The sequence below is a fragment of the Mesocricetus auratus genome, unplaced genomic scaffold (assembly GCF_017639785.1).
Source record: "Mesocricetus auratus isolate SY011 unplaced genomic scaffold, BCM_Maur_2.0 Super-Scaffold_100013, whole genome shotgun sequence".
In the NCBI taxonomy this organism is placed as follows: domain Eukaryota; kingdom Metazoa; phylum Chordata; class Mammalia; order Rodentia; family Cricetidae; genus Mesocricetus; species Mesocricetus auratus.
The window spans coordinates 39,470,771-39,493,835 of NW_024429196.1; the positions used below are offsets into that span (position 1 = coordinate 39,470,771).

The 23,065-nt window shown below is 39.8% G+C and overlaps 1 pseudogene; it reads left to right on the forward strand.

Moving 5' to 3' along the window:
* Positions 1–1,026: 1,026 nt before the first annotated feature.
* Positions 1,027–2,089, forward strand: LOC121143535 (annotated as a pseudogene).
* Positions 2,090–23,065: the final 20,976 nt, after the last annotated feature.

Sequence of the window (23,065 nt, forward strand, 5' to 3'; positions counted from 1 at the left end):
TAATCAGACCAAGCTTCTCTGTTGGCCAAAGGAACATTGGAATTTTCGTTCCTCAGAAGAAGCTGTTCTGCCCTCGGCACAGGATGCTCTGAGCAGCTAGCTCCCCACCTCAGAGGTCCACTTTTAATGCTTTGCCTCTGTTCCAGACTGAGTCACAGGCATATTTTCCGGTATTCTTGTTCTTGCCCGCTGTCTTCCGTTACAGCATGCCGTGTTCTGCCTCAGCTTCGTCTTTCGGTCTTCCCTCTTCTTTTTGATATCTTAAACGAAACAAAACATGTTCTTTTTTATTTAAAGCCTTCAATCCAGCCTTATGCTACCTTGAAGATTTTCCATAAATAGTCCATTTAATGGTTTAATCAATTTTTATGCCTTCAGTAACAGATCTGTTTCGCGGGCAGAGCTTCCTGTCCATTTGTGAGAGGCATTTGTTTTTAGTTCAGCCCTGACACCAAGCTTGAGTATCAGTAAGTCCTACAGCTGGTTCTCTGATATTGTGAATCATAGGCATATAAAAAAAAATCCATCTGCTAAGGTTTAGATGTAGCTTTAGGACATCCTTTCAGGTTCATTGCTAGCTGCCTGGTCCCCACTGTGGCACTGTTGGGAGGCAGCAGAGTCTGTGAGAGGCAGAGACTAGGTCACTCAGGCACAGCTTTGGGAAGGAAGTAATGAAGTTCGCACAGGAGCTCAATACTTCCTACAAGAACAGACTGCTATAAAAAGAGCAAGATGGCTCTGAACCAGCGTAGTGGTCTGCCTGACCATATGATCTTTTCTTCCTATCCTCTAGCCATTGTGACACTGGCTGCCATGAGGCCCTCAATAGAGCATCCCAAACTATGAGTTAAATAAACACCCTTTTGTAAACTGGCAAGATAGTTCAGCAGGTAGAGGCAATTTCTGCTCAAGCCTGACAACTCAAGTTGAAATTCCAGAACCCACGAAAAGGTAGAAGGAGAGAACCGGCTTTAAAAAGTTGTCCTCTGGCCCTGGCGTGATTCTGTCCTGCGTGTCTGTTCTCAGGAGCAGCAGGTAGTTTCCTCCGTCCGACTTCTCTCACACCGAAGTGCGCACCACCACCTCATGGAAGACTCGATGGACATGGACATGAGCCCTCTTAGGCCACAGAACTACCTTTTTGGTTGTGAACTAAAAGCTGACAAAGATTACCACTTTAAGGTGGATAATGATGAGAATGAACACCAGTTGTCACTAAGAATGGTTAGTTTAGGGGCAGGAGCAAAAGACGAATTACACATCGTAGAGGCAGAAGCAATGAACGATGAAGGCAGTCCAATTAAAGTAACACTGGCAACTTTGAAAATGTCTGTACAACCAACAGTTTCCCTTGGGGGCTTTGAAATTACACCACCTGTGGTCTTACGGTTGAAGTGTGGTTCAGGGCCTGTGCACATTAGTGGACAGCACCTAGTAGCTGTAGAGGAGGATGCCGAGTCAGAAGATGAAGATGAGGAGGATGTGAAACTCTTAAGTATGTCTGGCAAGCCGTCTGCTCCTGGAGGTGGTAGCAAGGTTCCACAGAAAAAAGTAAAAATTGATGAAGATGAGGAGGAGGATGATGAGGACGATGAGGATGATGAAGATGATGGTGATGATGATTTTGATGATGAAGAAGCTGAAGAAAAAGTTCCAGTGAAGAAATCTGTACGAGATACCCCAGCCAAAATGCACAAAAATCAAACCAAAATGGAAAAGACTTAAAACCGTTAACACCAAGATCAAAAGGTCGAGTCCTTCAAAAAACAGGAAAAAACTCCTAAAACCCCAAAAGGACCTAGTTCTGTAGAAGACATTAAGGCAAAAATGCAAGCAAGTATAGAAAAAGGTGGTTCTCTTCCCAAAGTGGAAGCCAAGTTCATTAATTATGTGAAGAATTGCTTCCGGATGACTGACCAGGAGGCTATTCAAGATCTCTGGCAGTGGAGGAAGTCTCTTTAAGAAAATGGTTTAAACAGTTTGAAATATTCTGTCTTACTTAATTTCTGTAACAGTTGATATATCTGGCTGTCCTTTTTATAATGCAAAGTGAGAACTTTCCCTACTTTGTTTGATAAATGTTGTCCAGGTTCCATTGCAAAAAAAAAAAAAAGTTGTTCTCTGACCTCTCCACAAGCATACCAAGGCCTTCATGGCCCTACCACACACACACACACACACACACACACACACACACACACACACACACACACACACACACACACAGAATAAAAGTAGTAATAACAACAACAAAAAAGCAATAATAACCTCTTTTCTTATTAAAGCACCCATATGCTGTCTATCAATGAGTATCTCCCTGGACCTGATTTCACCATAACTTTTCTTACTACTTGTGTGAAGCTTTGGGATGTGTTGGACAGAAACATGTAGCAGAGAAGGATACTCAAAGTAAAGAGATGGCTACGTGATGTTCCCAAAGTCAATTCTTGGCCCTGTGTCAGAGTTCACAGCATGAACCAGAAAGGAAGAGATGAAACATTTGCCTCTCTGCTTTCTGTCAACTGTTTTGAGCAAAAATATTCGGTCGTTAGTAATGGATGAATGGATAGGTAGATGTATTACCAATTCTTATTCTCAAGTCCATCCCCTTTAACCTTGAATTTTATAAAAATTCTTCATGCGAGCTAATTTTAGGTATTTTATATATTTCTATGTAATTTTAGAAAGTTTAATAGTAAGTTAGAAGGGGTATAATGCACTTTTTAAAAAAGTATATCTGACAAGATATCAGAGACCTTAAATTTTTAGTGTTCATCCCAACATCTTCTCATAATAACTGTAAAAGTTAAAACAGCACTAAAAAACAAGGTTATGTGAACCATTTAGAGAATTCTAGATGCATTCCTAATCATTTCCAACAAGCACATTTACTTGGAAGTGAATTGAGAAGCAAAACATTTTCTGCATAATTTACCATCTACAATGTAAGTTCCTCTCAGAAAGCAGGTAGAGAGAAGGTACAGGCTTCTCCCACAGTCCTCTCCTACCTGAGACATAGTAGTTTAGAACTGATGAAACAGAAAAAGAATAGCCATCCAATATGTGAGACACATATTTGAACTTACCAGGCACAGTGTCTGTTCTATTATTTGCACACTTTTTTGCACCGTCTAAAGATTTTATTTCACTGAAGACAACATCTGTCTCATGAGTAGAATTTCCCCTGTATTCACAAGGAACTTTGTGTCTAGTTCGGGTCTGACACAGAACCATCTCAACCTATGGCTGATTCTCTACCATGTGAATCAGAGGAAGAGGCAGAAAAAAAGCATACAAGGGACTCTGCTTATTTGTGTGCTAAGTCAACAGAAGAAGCAGAAGATAATATATTTTGTATGTGTGTGCATATTTTTTCCTCATCTAAACTGTTACAAGAGAGACAATAAGAGTCCTGGGAGTTGCCTGTGCTGGGAGTTTTACCTGTGTTTCTGTTGGAGACAGCCTCTATTTTTTATATAATGTGAATGTTTCCTTAATTCTGGGAAAACTGACAGAGAGTGGGTGAACACACCAATTGAATCCAGGAGAACCAAGTAGCAATTGCCTATCAGGAAGAGAACTGACTGATTGCATTGGCCTCTACTGCTCTCAACCTGCAAGAAAGCTGCACAGGCTCAGAGAGGTGCAGGTGACCAAGATCTAGGTGGGTCTCACTTGAGTAAGGCACTTAAAGAGAAGCCAATTAGGTAGTGGCATGGGATCTGCAGGATAGCCCTCAAGGAGAAAAAGAGCAGTAGCTACAAGTGTGAGCATCACAGCTCAGCTCTGAAAATTGCTAGGACAAAAAGCACAGGAATGGTGCAAAGGCTGCCTGGGATGCTCATACGACGGGAATGTAGAGCTCCCAGGAAAGGAAGCAGAATCTTTCATAGAAAGATCAAAGATAAAGATGGGACACAAGCCCAACAGCCTAAGAAACTGACAGGGAAGGACATGAAAGCAGCGCAATGGCAGCTTCTTCACAGGCATTCTGTGCATCTTGTGCAGCTCAGAAAGGAATGAAGCAGTGTGAGCTGAAATGCTGATGTGTACTCACGGGAGTCCTGTGTGCATCATGTTCCACTCACACAGAAGAGAGCAGCAATGTGAGTTAAAATATAAACATCACACAGCAGTGTGGAAGGTGATCTTATTCTTCATAGAGAAAATAAAGGTAATAGATAATACTCCTGTGTTTTAATTATAGAAGCAATATAATAATGTAATAAAAAACTTCTTTTTTCTGAGACAGGGTTTCACTGTGTAGCACTGGATGTCCTGGAACTTACTCTGGAGACTTGGCTGGCTTCAGACTTGGAGATTTGCCTACCTCTGCCTAATGTGTACTGGGATTAAAGGCATGTGAAACCACATCTGGCTATAAAAACTCCTAATAAGAAGAAAGATGTATGACTTAGCTACCCTGTTATCATCTTGTAAATGTCTTCATTTCTTCTATATTTACATTCTATATATTTTTAAATACTGCACATAAGTTTTAAAATAAAAATTAAATCTATACTTACGAATTTACATTCATTTTAGTTTATTACATAATCTTTTATTGTTCTTAGACAATCTCACATACTACTCAATGTAAACAGACCACTCTCACTACCCACCTTCTCACATCTCTATATCATTCTTGTTCATGATCCCTACTCCTACAAATGTCTCTAATCTTCATGTACATTTGTGGTGGTTTGAATGAGACTGGTCCCCAGAGGCTCATATATCTGAATGTTTAGTTCCCAGTTAATAGAACTATTTGGAGGTGTGGTCTTGCTGGGGGAGGCATGTCACTAGGGAAGGCTTTGAGGTTTCAAAGACTTGTCATTCTCAGTGTGCCCTCTGTTTCCCATCTGTGCTTCAAGAAGTGAGCTCTCACCTGTTTCCGTCACCATGCCTCCACTCTGCCATGATAGATTCTAGTTCTCTGTAACCATAAGCCCAGTAACATGCTTTCTTATATAAGTTGTCTCGGTTATGACATTTTATCACAGCAGTAGAAGCATACCGTTCTTGTGGGTTGTGTATGTATGTGTGTGCATGTATATGTGTATATTCACATGTGTGTGATGTGTGTGCGTGCATGTGTGTGTAGGGGTGTTTGAACCACTGAGTTTAAACATCTTTATGACTATAAGTTTAGAATTACCTATTGGAGATGGGTGGGTTCAGCAATGGGTATACAACTATAGACAGTGATTCCTCCTCTATTAATAGCCAATAGTTTAGCCCTGATGTGTAGAGCACCAAGAGCCCCTCCCCCTTCCATGACTGATTGTTGACAGGGCCAGTTTTGCTTGAGCCCAACCATGGTAACTACAGTTGTTGTGCATTAACTATTGCAATGGTTTTATCAAGTCTAGAGGATGCATTTCACAGAAACCCACTAGACAGCATGAAAAAAGTATTCAGTTTAGTTCTAGCCTTCTGTCTCTATATCTTACAAAGTATATGGTGTCTTCTGCAATATGATCTTACCTTCTGGTTCTGGTGAGCAATAAAGAGAATTGGCAGGAGCTTGTATTGCTTCAGGGCCTCTGGGACCCTGCTGACCAAATCCTGTGGAGGTATCTTACTCCTAGGCCTGAAAACTATGTTTAGTCATGTGCTAAATCTAGGAATAGCACCACCAGTCATTACCTTTATAAGTGTTTACTTAATGGCTATGAAACATGACACTAAGAAATTTATCTAGTAAATTGCCTAATGCTTCTATTATTAGTAAACATGACAGGCCTTCAAATGTTTTAAATTATGAATGACGATAAATAAATATCTTTACATAAATAGTATTCTAGTGTTTTAGATTAGTTAACTTAGAGTCTCTAAAATAATTAACACTCCACTTTAATCTTAATGACACCTCATATACATTAAATATTAAACTTGTTTCCATTTTCCAGAAGAGGAAATTTAGCTTTGGAGGTCATCATTGATGGGTGTTAGAATCGAGCCCTACCAGCTGCCTGGAGGTGGGATCACACTGTTATGGGACTTCCAAAACTGTCACTTCACCGATTAATGTCATCATCAGACCTGCCTAATAGTTCCCACTTCAGAGAACCCTACCAGAAATGGGGCATTTAAGTTCTTTTTTGGGTGATCTATCAGACAGGGAAGAAAAGATACTAAATTCTTTTTCTGATTGACATTATTTTCTTTGCTTTCAAGATCACCAGGAGGAATATATAAACACAGAGCAACACATTCCAAATGATGAGTAATTGGAGTCATTCCTGTTTATCATACTGTGCACTCATGTAAGCAGGATCAAAGCAAAATGAAAACACCACAAAACTTAAAGGAATCCCTTTCTCTTACAACACCCAGTGAGCCTGAGGAAAATGACAGCTGAAACGAGAGAAACAGTTCTCAGTTCTCACTTCCAGAGTCAGCTCTTGATACTGGATCAGAAACAATTCTTTTTAAAGCTGAATTCTTTGAAGTGCAGGAGAAGAGTTCTCAGAGAAGAAAAGGCTAGAGAGAACCAGAAAGAGCAGGCCTGGAAGGAAACAGGGCAGCAAGTGCATCTGTGCCCGAGGAGAGACTGAGCAGAATGTGGAGAAAGACCAGACTCCTATGCTCCACTCCTCCATCACAAACAGTGTGTGCGAAATTCAACCAGAATTGAGGCTGGAATGACCAATGTAAGGAACTGAAGGAAGCCTTGGGAAGGGCTCCGCTGGGAAAGCTGAGCCAAGTCCTGCAGGCCATCATGGATCAGCATACAACGATGTGCATGAGCTGTCCACACAGAGTCCTGGGAGACACCCATGGCTAGGGCACCACTCACTCCATTCTAAACATCCCTTCTCAGTGGATACATGATATGGTAGCTGAAAGAATGATCCCACTAAGGCATCCATGCATGACTTTCAACAATGTACTTCACCTGGGCCTGGGAGCTAGAGTTACTCAGAATGAAATGCTGGAAAAGGGGACTGTAGGAAGTAAGAAGCAGAATAGGATGGGTTAGAGAAGATGGGCAAATGTGTATGTTAGATATCTGAACTGTGGCCTGGAAAAGCCCCATCCTTTATCTAAGAGTAATTCTAGTAGATACCATAAGGAAAGTAGCAGTGAGGCAGTATTTAAATAAAGTATCATAGAATTTACCAGAATAAAGATATGAGTCTTCCTGGAAGGAGTATATTGCATGTCAGGAATAGTCACAAGTAAATCTATCTAAGTAAATTTTCAGGACTCCAAGGATTAAAACAAAAATATTAAGAGCTGTCAGATATGGGAAATAGACTATTCATCTTTTTCTAAAAAGCTGCACATATGGGTATAATAGTTTTCTTATAGGCAAGAACTAAAGCCAAAGTCTAGGCTGTAGCATCTTTACAATGCTGAGGAGAAAAAAAGGATGGATGGAAGGGAGGGAGGGAGGTAAAAAGGAAGGGAGGGAAGAAAAAAGGAAGAAAGGAAGGAAGAAAGAAAACCATTAAATTATTTATGAGTTCAAAAACTAAGGAATCACTAACTAAGGGAAGCGCAAAGGGGAGGAACTGAGCATGAAGTACAGTGAATTAGAGGAAAGAATATGATGCGAGCAGCAGTGACAGGCACAGCTAATGGTGCGATACAGTGGTAAGTTCAATTAATAGCTCACCAAGAATATAAAAACGTGAAGACTTTTTTTTTTAATCAAATAGGCAGGGCCAGTGAAATGGCTCAGCAGGTAAGGGTGCTCACTGTCAAGCCTGAGAATCTGAGTTCAATCCCCTGAACTCATATGAAGGAGGGAGAGCACTGACTCCCACAGGTTATCCCCTCTGAGCTCTCTGCCCTATACTAACACAGTGTGACCTGCATTCTTGTGTGTGTGGCTGTGTATATATATATATATATATATAAATTAAAAAGTAAATAAATAATTTCAAAAGACCACTGGAAAGAATTTTAAATGTAATTATAATGCTAAAATATATTTGTGCTGAAGCAATAGAGAAATAGTCTTCCCCTGGGATGAACACACCAATCTGTTATCTAATGACAAATGGTGAGTTCTAAAAAACACACAGGCAACTAATATTATGCGGACTGAGCCTGTTATATTTATGGAGATATATGCATATGCATATATGTTTACATGTATGAATGTAATAATAACTAATGAAAAAGGGGGGCCATTAGCTTGAAAGCAAGAAAGGAAAGGCACATGAGAGTGTTTGAAGGGGAAAAAGGACAGAAGAAATGTGATTATATTATAATTTCAAAGTCAAATTAAAAAAGAAAACCGTAAAAATATAATCCAAATTATAACTCTGAAAATTAGAAAGATGAGAAAAAGTGATCCGTTTTCACTAATTACAGAAAGTAAGAATATAAGAAACAGAATCAAAAGACAAAACACTAAAATAGGTGGTCCAGGTAATTCTAATACATTAACTATCATAATGTATGTAAGAAAGTTCATCCATCAAAGATACGATTTAGAAGAGCCATAAAAGCACAAATAGGATGCAGGATACACATCTATGCATCTTAAGTGACACAATAAAAACAAAATCCCAGATTAATATGATAAAAAAAGTGTTTAGGCCAGGTAAGGTGTATTCAATTGTAATCCCAGAATATGAAAGGCTGCTTAAGAGAGTCAGGGGTTAAAGCTATCCCTGGCTATATGAGACCCTGTCTTGGAAAAAATTCTTTTAATTTATAATTTATTTTCCCTTCTAGATACAATGGGGAAATTCATGACAAAATAAAACCAATTTTAAAATGCTTGTGCTCATTTAGCTAATAGAATTAAATAAGAAAATTTAAGGTTGGTAGAACATACTACACAATAAGAAAATAATTTTTTGAGAGGAATCAGTAGCTATGAGTCTAAACCCTCCTAAAAAGTAAATGATTCCACTGCAGTGGAAGATTTTAAGATATATTTTTCAGAAATTAAGTGATTAAGAAGCCAAAAAAAAAAAAGAACCAGTGTATGCACTTGGGAGGCAAGGCCAGGCAGATTTCTGTGAGTTCTAGGCCAGCCTGGTCTACATAAGGAGACTTTGCTGTTTAAAAAAAAAAAAAGTGAAGCCAGGCGGTGGTGACCCATGCCTTTAATCCCAGCACCCAGAAGGCAGAGGAAGGTAGATCTCTGTGAATTCGAGACCAGCCTGGTCTACAAGAGCTAGTTCCAGGACAGCCTCCAAAGCCGCAGAGAAATCCTGCCTTGAAAAAGAAAAAAGTAAAAATTCTAAGAGTATAATAAATTTGAAAATTATAATTATACACCATGGCCCTCAAAAAAGAGAACATTCATTTCTTTTGAAAACATTTATAAAACACTGACTAATTTTTAAGCCACCAAGGAAGTCCTGTGGATTTCAGGGAATTAGTATTAATGTGTAAGTATTTTTAAGCAAAAGCAACTACATTACATTTAATGTTTAAAGTTAAGAGACAAATAAAATGGATTGTAAACTCTATTTTATTGTATGGAGCAGTCCCATGTAACCCACGTTGACCTTAGACTCCTATTCTTCCTGCCTCAACTTCTCAAGCACTGGGATGAAAAACTAATCTTAGATAAGGCAGGAATTCCAGAGGAAATCTGTAACCAAGTGCTGTAAGGAGATATTAAGCCACACTGTAAAGCAATATTAAGAAGGAAATTTTGTCTTTTTCTGTCCTTATATGACTGTGTATGAGACAAAAATGAAACAAGAGTTATGTTTTCAACTGAAGAGTCTAGAAAAAGGACAGAGTAAGTCCAAAGCAGATAAAAAGAAACAAATAATAAAGGTAGGAATAAGTTTGTGAAATAGAAAAAGAATAAAACAGGTAACTGTAAACACTTAAAGGCCATTCATAGAAACATCTAATGGAATAACTAGTCACACAGTTACCAAAACAACAACAACAAAAAACCAGAGGCTGTAGAAGTAGAGGGAACAAGAGAAATATGCTGAAGCAAAGTCTTCATTCTCCTACAAAGAGCACTTGACTAAGGTAGCTCAAATTTTGCTTGTTACCTGTAAGGAAGACGTAGTTCTTCATAGTTCCCATATTCTTATAATACAGTCTCTAAAAACAATAATGCGTTCATTTTCAGATATCACATTAGCCAGGAAGCTAGGCAGATAAATATAGTTTAACTGCTGATCTTTCCCAATCGCTCCTGAAGTATAAGGAAAGAAAAGTTTAACATTTTTAGCACAAAGGTAAACACACAAACACACACACAGGAACTCAAAGAATCTAGGTGACACAATTCCTGGGGCACTGGCCTGGCACACTAGTAGCCCTTTACAGTCCCCAGGAACTTTCGATGACGCTATGCAGAAACAGGTATCTAGCAACACAGCAGGCCTGAGGGCTTTAGTCTCTTGTACAGCATGGAAAGGGACCATCTCGACCCATTCTCCTGTGTTAAGTTTTATTTGATCTGGGTTATGTTCCTGTGGATTGCTGTAACAAAATACTTTGGACTGTGTGGCTTAAAGAACAGACATATATTTCTCACCATTTTAGAGGCTGAAGCCCAGGACTAGAGTGCTAGCGAGTTCAAAGTTCATTTCTCCTAGTAAAGGCCAGCTTCCTGGCATGGAGTTGTCTGCTCACTACGTTGCCCTTGGTTGAGAGAAGATGTTAATCCCCTGACAGGGGCCAGTCTCGAAACCTCATCTAAACATACCCACTTCCAAATATCAGCACTTTGTGGATAGAGTTTCAACATATGAATTTGGGGGACACAAATATTTAGTTTATAAAATGAGTTTCCCAGAATGAAAACAAGAGAGCAAATATAATTTATCTTCTTCTGATTTTAATTAAGTTCAGAAGCCCTCAAACCCAAATTGGTTGAGAAAAATGATCCTTTGCTTTTTAAAATGAATATTACACAAAGATTCCTCTCCTCTTCCCTGATTTTTCTCTTTAGCTTATAAACTAACAAAGAACTTTGCTGGGTTGTGACTATGCCTGAGGGTTTTTTGAAAACTAGAATGAATTAGAATATCCGGTGGAAAAACTATCTACAGCAAAGGGTTGAGGCTGCTGCCCAGGTGCTGCATGGCTGTCCAGATGCTGCCTGGTTGCCCAGGTGCTGTGTGGCTGCCCAGGTGCTGCCTGGTTGCCCAGGTGCTGCGTGGCTGCCCAGATGCTGTGTGGTTGCCCAGGTGCTGTGTGGCTGCCCAGGTGATGGGTGGCTGCAGTCAACTACTTGCATTAAGCTGTAAGAGAGAAAGTGATCAAGGGGTAGAATTTGTATGTGAAAGAGGGGTGACAAAGGGAGATTTAGAATGAAACTCAGGGTGTGGAAAAAGAAAAGCTTCCCATAAAATGATTGGTGTGGATAGTTTCAGGGAAATAACCCTGAAACCATTGCCCATAACATCCTGGTCCAGGGTTCCTGAAGGACAGAACAGTTACAAAGACAGACCTGGGCCAGCCACGAGCTGCTCACTGCCTAGAGTGCCTCCACTTATTGCTCTCAAATCCCAGTGCGCTGCTATACAACCTTTCCCAAAAGGCCCAGGAGTGGCTCAACTCACTGCCCAGGAGGCACAAAAGCTAAACCTTGGCAGCAGTTTCATGGTTTCATTTCTGTAGACATACAGAATACAAGAGCTGGTAGAGGTAGGACTTCATCTGGATTGAAAATGATGGATAAAACAACCAGGAGTCCAAGGCAGAGACTTAAAGCAGGAATGGAACCACCAGAGAGCATCCCAATAGGACCTCCTGTAAAATCTGTACGTCGTCAGTGGGCAACAGCAGCCTGGGGAAGTTACAGTCTCAAGACTCCAACCACAGAGGGCAGAAACATAGGCTTCACTCAACAATGATGTAGAATACAGTTTTCCAGGCTTTGGCTGTTCACTTTTCTCCAGAGTGCACAGGAGCCAGGACACAGAGTCTAAAGGATGATTCTGGGCATTAAGGCTGAGCCACTTGCTCCATGCTTGAGATTAGGCTTATTTGGAGTCTCTTATTTCTCCTTTTCCTTGTCTCCTCTTGGGAAAGACTGTATCACCTAAGCATACTGGAAGTAGATAACTCACTTATTTTACCTTCATCCAGACATTCTTGGAGTCTAGCCATAGTTGCCGTAGATAAAGCCAGATAACAACCAGAGCTTTGTGCTTTTGAGTTGGTGCTGGAAGAAGTTAAACGGGACATCTGTAATACACCACCTACAACCAAGGCTCAGGGAACATGGCAGCAGAAGGATGTAAGAGGCAGCGGACTACTGTAAAATAGTTCAGACAAGATATGTGTTTTAACAATATGGTTGCCTGCACAAGATCATACCAGTCAACATCTCAGCACAGATAAGAGAAATTGCATTTTATTAGTATGTTTAAATGATTGTACCAAATTTCCTTTCTACTTATAGGAAAATAAATACCCATTTCTTCATATAACTGGTTATCTAGATGTATATTCAACAACTAAGCATAACCATCTTTCTTTTAGTTCATCCTCAGTTTAAAGCAAACCCTTCAAATAAAATGTTTTTATTTACATACTTGAGCTCTAGAAAATCTACAGGTTATGCTCAAATCATCATGCAAATGCTCAAAATATACTATCCCTGGTCCAAGATGTAAGTGGGTCTCTATACAATCAGCTCTAGAATACCAAACTGCCTTTATCTTAATTTTCCTTCTTTTAAAAAGTGGTGTTTTGCAGCACAAATAATAAAAGTCCAGAGACAGATTTTGGGGTTCTGGCTGAAGATGTACTACCTCTGCCTGGTGTCTATGACTGACTAGTGTGGCTAGATTTGCACTCTGATCCCCAGGAAAAGTTTTTATTAAATCATAAATAATATATCACCACAATATTTTTGGAATTCACATATGAATACAACATATTATTATTATACCCACTTTACCCACTCCAACTCCTTCCATGTGTCACTCTATAACTCCTCTCAAATTCATGTCCAACCTCTTCTATAATTAATATATGTATATATTCATATATGTTTGTGTGTGTAAATATACATATTCACTTAGTGTTATTTGTATGTACATGGATGTAGGCTGAACAGTTGGGCATCAGCAAACTAGAGGTGAGGCTTTGTGAGTCCTTTCTATATCCACATATTTTCCTCTGACCTCTGCACACATTCTCCTTCCCCATGAATGAATAAAATATAAGTAACTAAGGAAATAAGTAAATAAATAAATAAGATTCTCAGTTTTGACTTAAGTCATTTTTCTTTACTATGGTTACAGGATATATAATATTGACACTTGGGTCAATATTCTAACATGTTATAATCTGTTTTTCCAGTTCTTTTATTTATCCTTTTTCTATTTCCCTTTTTAAAATGTGCTTATTTTATTTCATATGAATATTTCTTCTACATGTGTTTATGTGTACCATGCATGTGCCTGGTGCATGTGAAGGACACAAGTGGATGTCAGAATCCTTGGAACTGGAATTAGGTGTATTTGTGAGCAGCCATGTGGGTGCTGGGAATTGAACTCAAGACCCTGCAAAAGCAACAATTTCATTGAGTCATCTCTCCAGACCCCCTTTTGTTTTTGTTTTTGCTTTGGCTTCTTGAGACAGAGTCTCATCCTGTAGCATAGACTGTTTTCACATATGACAATCCTCCTGTCTCAGCTTTCTAAGTGCTCAATTTACAACCAGAAGCCACCACACTTTACTGTGTAGAAAAATAAGGATAGAATAAGTCATGAAATCTGGCATCATGTGAAAGTCATTACCATTGAGCTGGGGTGGAAAAAGATAGAGCTCCACTGACAGAGATTACATAATGAAATATTCAATGTTCTACAGATAGTAGTCACCAAACATAATTAAAATTATTTCTCACTCCCACTGTCAGCTCTTCTACACTACACACTTAGGACTTTCATCTCTTCACTGGAAAACATCTAATAATAACAGAAATGATTTTTTCTCTTCCCAAGGTCAAATGAAATCAGAGATCATGGGACTTCTCATGAAGACTTTGTTTTACAAACAGGAACCTCTGTGCTCAGTTTGTTTTTCACTGTGATAAAATATGTGTCATGAACAACTTAGAGAAGAAAGATTTATTATGGCTTATAGTTCCATTCCATGACTAGCTGGTTCTATTACTGTGGGTTTGAGGTGAGTCTGAAACATCATGGGGGAGAGAATAGTTGAGCTGCTCACTTCATGGCATCTAAGAAGCAGAATGTTTAGAGGAGGCTGGGCACAAGTTATACCCTTAAGCACATACTCCCAGTGGTCTGATTCCTCCAAGTAGTCCCTACTTCCACAACTACCACTATCTCTCAATGACATCATAACACAATCAATCCAAGAATGAATCCATTCAATGTATCAAAGCTTCACTATCCAATCACTTCCCCAAAGCTCCACTTCTAAGCATGGCATTCTGGATTAAGACTTAAGCACATGAATCTTCCAGGAATATTTCATATTCAAACTACAAGTTCACTTGATGCATTTTCAAAATCAAATAATTTCTCCTCTCAAATTCTACCAAAAAGACATTACTATCAACCCACATCTTCAAAATAGACAACTGAAATACTTAATTCTCCCCTCATCTCTATGACCTTGTCTCCACATACTTGGGTCCTGTCAAAACACATCACTTTTAAAGTATGTCATCATCTGGTTTAAGCCATCATCATATTTATGCACCATAGTTGAATGATATTTATATTCTACTCAAAACTGAAGGTTAAGAAAATTAAATTCCTTAAGATGGCCCACTTGAGGCTCTTGAGAACTGACCGCTCTGGATGAAATCAGGTTTGTCCAATCATATTCTCAGAGTGTGCAGTCAACTGGTCCATTCTCACAAATACCAAGTTCCATCCCACTTGAGGGACTTGAACCTGGGATTTTCTTAGCCTAGAATTTACTTCTAGCTGTTACCTGATCCTTAACAACCCCTACTCGATATGTGTGTCTCAACTCAAGCACCCCTTACTCAAAGCACAATCCCATGTTACCTTTCGAGTAGAGTTAAGCAATTCAATTCTACTAATTGAGTTCTTGTGGTGTCCTTTGTTGGCCCTCACAGCAATGATCTCAGTTTGTAAGCTTCCATTTACTTGTTGGCATTATCCTTCCCTACTAGAGTATGAATCCAGGGAACAGAGCTGACATATAATGTGTGTTACATGGACTATTTGTAAATAGTTGAACATGTGATTGAAAATAAAAGTGGAAATTCCTTAGCACTTAAAAACCTCAATATTAAATCCATAGCTAAATTCAGTTATTAAATAGGCTATGCTCAATCATGAATTTGGGGCTGATAACCATAAATCACATTTGCTGAATAACAGGGGTGGGTTTTAAGCACCTCATTTGTGCAGTGTCTTACACATGAGCTGAGAAGTCATCAGACTGGGAAGCTAATATTTAATTCACATTCTCAAAAGACACAGGCTCAGTACAGGATAAACTGGCTTCAAACCGAGGCACTCTGGCTCCAGCGCCTTCAGGCACTGGCACTACTTAATTAGAAACTTCCCAATTTGTGAACCATGAATGAACTACAGATGCGCCACTAGTAATTGATTCGTTCAGTCCTGGGGCAGCCAGGCTGGTGGCCCCAGGCTGTGAGCAGTTTAGTCCAGGGCACATAAAAGGGTGGGTGATCAGCTCTGATGCTGTTCCCTGTCCCTCTAAACAAGGATGGGGAGCCCTGACTGTGCCTGATGCTTCACTGTGAATGAGTAACACACCCTAAACTTTGGTGTCTGTCTTGGCAGCACAGTGGACCAGATACCTCTGGAGCTCCTACAGAAGTTTTTTTTTTTTTTAATCCAAAGTGTATGTGTGACACAGACAGCACCCCTAGGCTCCAATTTCGTGGGCAGAGAAGTAAAGAATGCCTAAAAAGGATTCTGTTTTCATATAATTGAGTACATCTGTCAGGCAGCCGCAGACATGCCCTTCTAGGTATAAGTCAGCTAGCTGTAAGGTGACTGCCTGTCTGCCTGGGGACTGCTCATGGATTCAGCTAACATGAGATACATCTTCATCTTGATCTATTTAAAAATTTTGAGTTGGGGAGCTGGAAAGATGGGTCAGTGGTTAAGAACACAGGTAGCTCTTCTAGAGGACCCAGGTTCCATTCCTGCTATCCATATAGTGGCTTATAACTATCTGTAACTCCAGTTTCAGGGGATCTGACACCCTCACACAGACATATGTGCAGGCAAAACACCAACGCAATACTATAAAAATAAATAAATCATTTAAAATGCTTTAAAGAAGTGAGTATTAAACTCTTTTAAGGGCCTAAAGAGATTGCTCAGTAGTTAAGAGCACTCAAGGCTGTTGCAGAGGGCCTACCTGGGTTTGGTCGCAGGCCCCACATGGTGGCTCAAAACTATCTGTAATTCTGTTTGCAAATGGTGCAACACCTCATCAGACCTCCTTGGGCTCCTTCCTGTACCCAAGTGGCACATATACATACACTTAGGTACACACACATACAAAAAATAAAATTTATACATAGATAATATAAAATCTCTGAATGGGAAGCTCTGTGCATTCTTTTGATGTTTTAAATTCTGTTACATAGACATATGATCATGGAATAAGGCTCAGGTTTTTGACAAAAAAGTTGCAAAAAGATTGTATAGAAGTTTTATATCATTTTATATTGTTATCTTTAATACATTTTACTTTAGTTTCTTACCATTGTTGTACATAAAAAATATAGCTTTTTTTCTGGTAAGCCTATCCAGTTAGAGTAAATCTGATCTATTCATAGTTTTCTTTTTTTGCTGTAATAAAAACCATGATTTAAAGCAAGCTGGGGGGAAAAGGGGTTATTTGACTTACAATTCCCAGTCACAGTCTATCATTGAAGCAAGCCAAAACAGGAACTCCAGCAAGACAGGAACAAGGAGGCAGGAATAGAAGCCACAGAGGAACTGGCTTGCTAACTATGGCTTGTTCATCCTGCTTTCTTACATAACTCAGGATAACCTCCCCAGATTTGGTATCAACCACAGTGAGCTAGAGGCTCCTCTACCAATTAGCAATTGAGAAAATTCCCCACAGGCTTGCCAGCAGGTGATCTGATGGAGGTCTTTTCTAGCTTGTGCCAAGTTGGTGAAATACTAACCAGGACACCAACATACTCCCAGGATCATTTTCTATGTGGGTTCCAGCGAGAACAGGGCTAGGAATCCTCTTTATATCATAATTTATTTGAAGAATATTTATTTTGTACACAGTATGGAAACATAACAAGTAGATATTTGTGTACTGCAGTGACGCAGACACATTCAGCACCCTAGACAACTTGCAGCTACTTTGGAAGGCACTGTGTTCTCTCCTGCTGTTTTCTCTGTGTGACAGGTAAGAGTGGAGACTTTGGAGATGGAATGCTTGGTTTTTAACTCTAGTTTACTACTTAAATGTGTGACACTAAGCAGGCACTCAGCCTCTCCATTTTGTCATATAAAAGGGGATTGTGACAAGAACCAGCCCATAATTGAAGCAAGGTATGTAAACATCCCCAAGTGATGCATGGCATATAGTAAGTGCTCCAAAATTTCATTTTTTGCTGTTTCTTATTCCCTCTTTCCCTCTCTATGTCCCACCCCTTCCTTGCTTCTACCTAACTCACCTAACTCAGTGTCATTCCTGGTGACTGTTCCATCGTTCTTTCATTTCCTATCTACCACAAACTAAACCAGAAATCCTCTTAATACCACACAGAGACCAATGTTAACCTCATCTTAGCACTTACCACAGAGCATGGCCATTTTCATTTTCTTGTCTGTTGCTCTCCCTTACTTCATCAGAGGAAGCTCCTTGAGAACTGACAGTATTCTACTGGCCCATAAACACTCACTTCCCACGATGAGACCTTGTACTTTGGTGGTCAATGGATGACACTTGAATGGAGGAGCCCATTCTATCCCATTTCTGCAACAATCACTTGGGACAGCAAAAGGAAAGCACCCATGTTTTCTAAATTATAATCAAAAGTCTGATTACAAGCTGGGCAGTAGTAGTGCACACCTTTAATCCCAGCACTGGGGAGGCAAAGGTTGGTGGATCTCTGTGAGTTCGAGGCCAGCCTGGTCTACAGAGTGAGTTCCAGGACAGTTAGGGCTGTTACATAGAGAAGCCCTGTCTTGAAAACCAAAAAAAAAAAGTCTGATTACAGAACTAAGTAAGATATTTTCCTTCATTCTACTTTGTCCCAACTTCCTATTGACCTTATTGCTAAGAAATATGACTTTCTTCCCTTTCCATTCAAATCCATCCAGTTTCCCATTTGCCACTATATTTTACCCTCTGAATTGGGGGCGTGTCAGAGAGGAAGGCTGGGTACACTTTGGTGATGACAGTGCAGGGGGCAAAATGTTGGCAAGAATTTTCCAATGATTTACAATTTGTGAAGCTGTTTGTCATAAAAGGACTACTCTGGTTGTCTGGAGATCAGCTGAGATGGCTCCAGCATCAAGCTTGAGAATGGGAAGCAGAGCATTAAACCATACCTTTCAGCAGAAGGTAGTGCCAAGTGACAACTGAGTTTGTCACAGCTTTCTCATTCTTGCCTCAGGAAGTAATCCAAGACCACTAAGACAACAGCTTGTTGCTGTTGATTTTCTGTTTCTGTTTTCTAAGAATGAATACAGAAGAAGGCAACAGGTAGTCTATGTTACAGAGAATACTGATTTTTTTTCCAAGCATATAAAGAATAGTCTGTGTGTATCTTCACTATAGTCAATACCTAGGGTCTTGGAAAAGGAAAAAACAAAAACAGAAACAAGAAAAAGAGGTTTAAAAGGTATTTAGTCTTCCTGTGTGGACGTCCTGGTGTGGGGGAAGGGAAGAAGGGCATGCAGAGAGGAGAGGCAGCACGTGTGATACATCTGAAGTCCACAGCGTCAGAGGCCTCTGCGGATGTAGACTCAACTCTTTCACACCGCTAGATGAAACTATGTCAGTACACTTACAGATGGACAAATGTGACAAAAAACACTTAAATAAAAGTTCAGGCATGAATATATTTGAAGCTGGGTATTTAAAATCTGAACCACTCCTTTTCTTCCAACCAAGGATGGGTAACAAAGCCCCAGGCCAAACGTGGTCCTCTGCCTATTCCTTAGAGTTTTAAGTTTCAGAGTTTTATATTTTTAGAGAGTTGGGAAAGGAAGACATGACAGTTTGTGACATATGAAAATTATGATAAATGATAAATATATGAGATATGAGTATAATGCAGTGCCACCATTCCTTCCACACAGGATGTTCTGACTCTACAATGGCAGGCATGAGTAGCTGGATAGAAATGATCACTCAACAAGTCTACAGAGTTGCCTAAACATTGAGCATCCCTAATGCAAGAAGTTAAGATCCAAAATGCTCCTACATCCAAAACTTTCTGAGAGTTGGCATGGTGCCACAAGTGGGAAGTTCCAGAGCATGAACCAGTATTTCATGCACAAAATTATTTAGTCATAAAATTGCCTAAAGTCTATGTATGGAATGAGTGTATGAAACACAAACCAATTTCATGTTTAGACATTACTTTGTCTCCAAAATATTCCATTAGGTACACGCAAATACCCTGCAATATAAAGGAATAGCAATTCAAAGCACTTCTGGTTACACATATCAGACAAGGGAGATGCTCCATCTCCACTTGGTCTTCTACAGAAAAGATTTGTCATTTGTCAGCCCCTGCACTAAGAGAATGATTTGCCTGTAGACATTTATTTTAAAAGGAGAAAACGAAACAATTTTGTCCTTGAAAAGATTCTTTTGAATTCTACGAAGAATGCTATCTGATTGACATCATATATTGAACATATCAACTTTGATCACTTTTCTGTCTCATATGCACACAGAACTGTCCTTACCCTTAGCATTTACCTGAAAAAATTGCAGGGCTTTTTGCCAGCCAAGAATTTAGCAGAGGGCGAGGATGGAGATGGCCCTTTTCTGAATCTTCTAACTAAACAAGTCACTTTATCTTCTCCCATTTAAACTTCCTTATATTCAAACTGTGACCCAGACAAGACAATCCCTATGGTCTCCAAAAGCAGTAAAATTACAGGCTTCTGTGACTTAAAACGTCATTTTAGACTGTTAACTGAGCATAGAGTTTGATAGCAGCCATGGCTTTGCATTTATGGCAGATCAGCGGCCATATTCATGATTTATTTTACTCCAGATCCTTAGTCAGTATCTCAACTCCCAATTATGTCACTATCCTTTTAGGAAATATGAGTGGCTTTATGATAACTGGCTTCTTGGGAAGATTTCCAGGGATACATTGAGTGAAAACAGTATAAACTTCATAGTTCTCTGGTTTATCACCAATTTGAAATTTGGAATTTTCTGGGAAAGGACAAAGATGCATGCTGGGATGTGTTTTAAATAGACATTTAAAAAAATTAAATAATAATACACTTTCAGTAACTGACAAGAACAATTTTGAATTTCTTTTCTGAAGTGTTTAATCCACTGACCACAAATCCAACTACAGATACAAACACACTCATTTTGTCTTGTTGTGGTATATAATTTGAGCAGAACTCTGTCTGTTCAGACTGGTGAATTCCCATAGGAAGTCTTAAAGGCAGAACTGTAATTCTATCTAATGTACACTTATTCTATTCTGTATCAGTATTGTGTCACTCGCTTTAGAGCACAAAATAATCTACAAAGAGAAACTCTTCCCATATGGAGATGTCCATAACTAAGACCCCTGAGCAGATAATGCTATACCTGTCATCCATCCCTGGAGAATTAGCTGAGTTGTAGAATGTGTGGTAAGTCCTGTGGTCCCTGCTCAGTGTAGGGTCACTGATTCCTAATGCCTTGTTAATTCTATGGGTTTCATGTTAACTAGTCTTAAAGGAAGCACAGAACCACACACCACACACACTTCATATGTGGAATATGAAGAAGCCTAGTGGTGGGCTGAAAAGAAATGGAATACTTTCTATCTTATGTACTCCTTGAAACCCCAAGATTTTTAAAGATAGGTATGACTTTAGTTTCTTGGTCTGCAGCACAAATTCTACTTGGTATTAATAATAAAAACCCAGAGACAGATATTGGGGTTAAAGCTCAAAATCACAGAAGAGGCCAGCCACTACAGAGTTCTTACATTGACCAATGGTCAGACCAAAGGGGTGATCCTGTCCTCAGATAGCATCTCCAGACTGCACTGCTCCTCTGACTGCACTTCTCTCTACCAAACCTGACTCCCTCTACTCCTGTCTCCTCCCGCCTTATATTCCTCTCTCCAACCAGTCATATTACTCTCGTCTCTACCTCCCTAGTGCTGGGATTAAAGGCGTAGGATCTCACGTGCTGGGATCACCTCTGTGTGAGCTCTTTTTCTCCTTTAGATAGATTCCATCTCATGTAGCCCAGGGTGGCCTTGAACTAACAGAGATCTGTCTGCCTCTGTCTCCCAAGTGCTAGGATTAAAGGTGTGCATCACCACTGCCTGGCCTCTATGGCTAACTAGTGTGGTTAGCTTTGCACTCTGATCTTTAGGCAAGCTTTATTTGTTAGATCATAAACAAAATATCACCACATTGGTCCATGAGGTGTCATGGGCAGATGGTCTTCAGCAGGAAGTTTAGACACTACTGGGCTCAATGAGCAAACCTTGTGGTTAAACTTAACCCCCACACACACACTTCCTACCTAGCTACGTGCAGCTGTGAGCTGAAGAACGGGCATCATCACAGATAGAAGGAAGGAATTAAAGTATTCATCCTTTTACCTTTCTCCTTCCCAAGGACGCAGTGCTAATATCCTCCATAAAATTATGGGAACAATTGTATCTCCACACAAACTTAGAAAAGCCAGACATTCATGAGGCCTGCCCCTCTACACACAACTCAATAAAATCAACCAGAATTTATTGTTTCAGACTAAATCAACTAATTTTAGACTAAATCAGCAAAACATTAAAATGTTAACCAATGGGTCCAAGAAATCAATATCCCAGATTAGATTTAGATTCTCAAGTTTCAAGTCCAACCTTTTTGTGATTCTATGTTTAATAATCATAACCCCAAGTATAGAACAAATTCTAAGAAATATGTCTGATCAAGGCTGTAAGGGGCTCCAGATGTGACTTTTAAAAACAAAAGAGGAGGCTAGGTATGATCCTTTGATATCAGCATTCAGGAGACAGTAATATACAAGCCTCTGAGTTCAAGGCCATCCTGGTCTATATACTGAGATCAGGGACAGTTAGGGCTACTCAGGAGGATCACTTCTAAAAAGGAGGAAGGAGGAGAAGGTGCTGTGGTGGCATGGACAAGGGACAGATGTCATCTGGAAAGTTTTCCTGCCTGTAAGGGTTGAACCGGGCACACCAAATACATATAAGCCTTTTAATGACTCCTGTTGATGGGCGCTGGAGAGATGGCTCGGCTACCAACAGTGCTTGATGCTCATGCAGAAGATAGTTCAGTTGTCTTTAATTCCAGCTGCTTAGACATGTGCTCACACAGGCTCCCTCTTTTTCACACACACACACACACACACACACACACACACACACACAAATAGAACAAAATAAGTCTTAAAGATTTCCATATTGGAGCTGGTTAGACAGTCCGATGATTACAGTATCTGCCATCAATTGAGTCTGAAGACCTGAGTTCAATCCCTAGGACCCACATTGTGGAAAGTGAGAACCAATTCGGTAAGTTTTCTTCTTAATTCAGTGGCACACACACACACACACACACACACACACACAGCAGTCATACACAAAAAGTAAAAATAATTTTAAAAATATATGACCGAAAATGGCAGAATCCAGGCTTTACAGTTGACAGAAACACAGCAGGAGGACAACTACATATTTATGCTAGAGGATTCTACTACTGGGATGTTCTGGAAAAGGAGTGGAATAAGAAAGCTGTGCCGAGCACAGCACAGACTCCTAGGAAGGCAGTGAGAGCTGTGTCTGTTATTCTGGCAGGCAATCAGTTTCCTCCAGGTAGCATGGATCTCAATGTCCATTCCTGCTACAGAATATGGTGAAGTCAGCAGTACCCTCCATGCCTCTTAAAACCTTAAAACTTGTCCTTAATTGTTAAAGGTGCCTCCATCC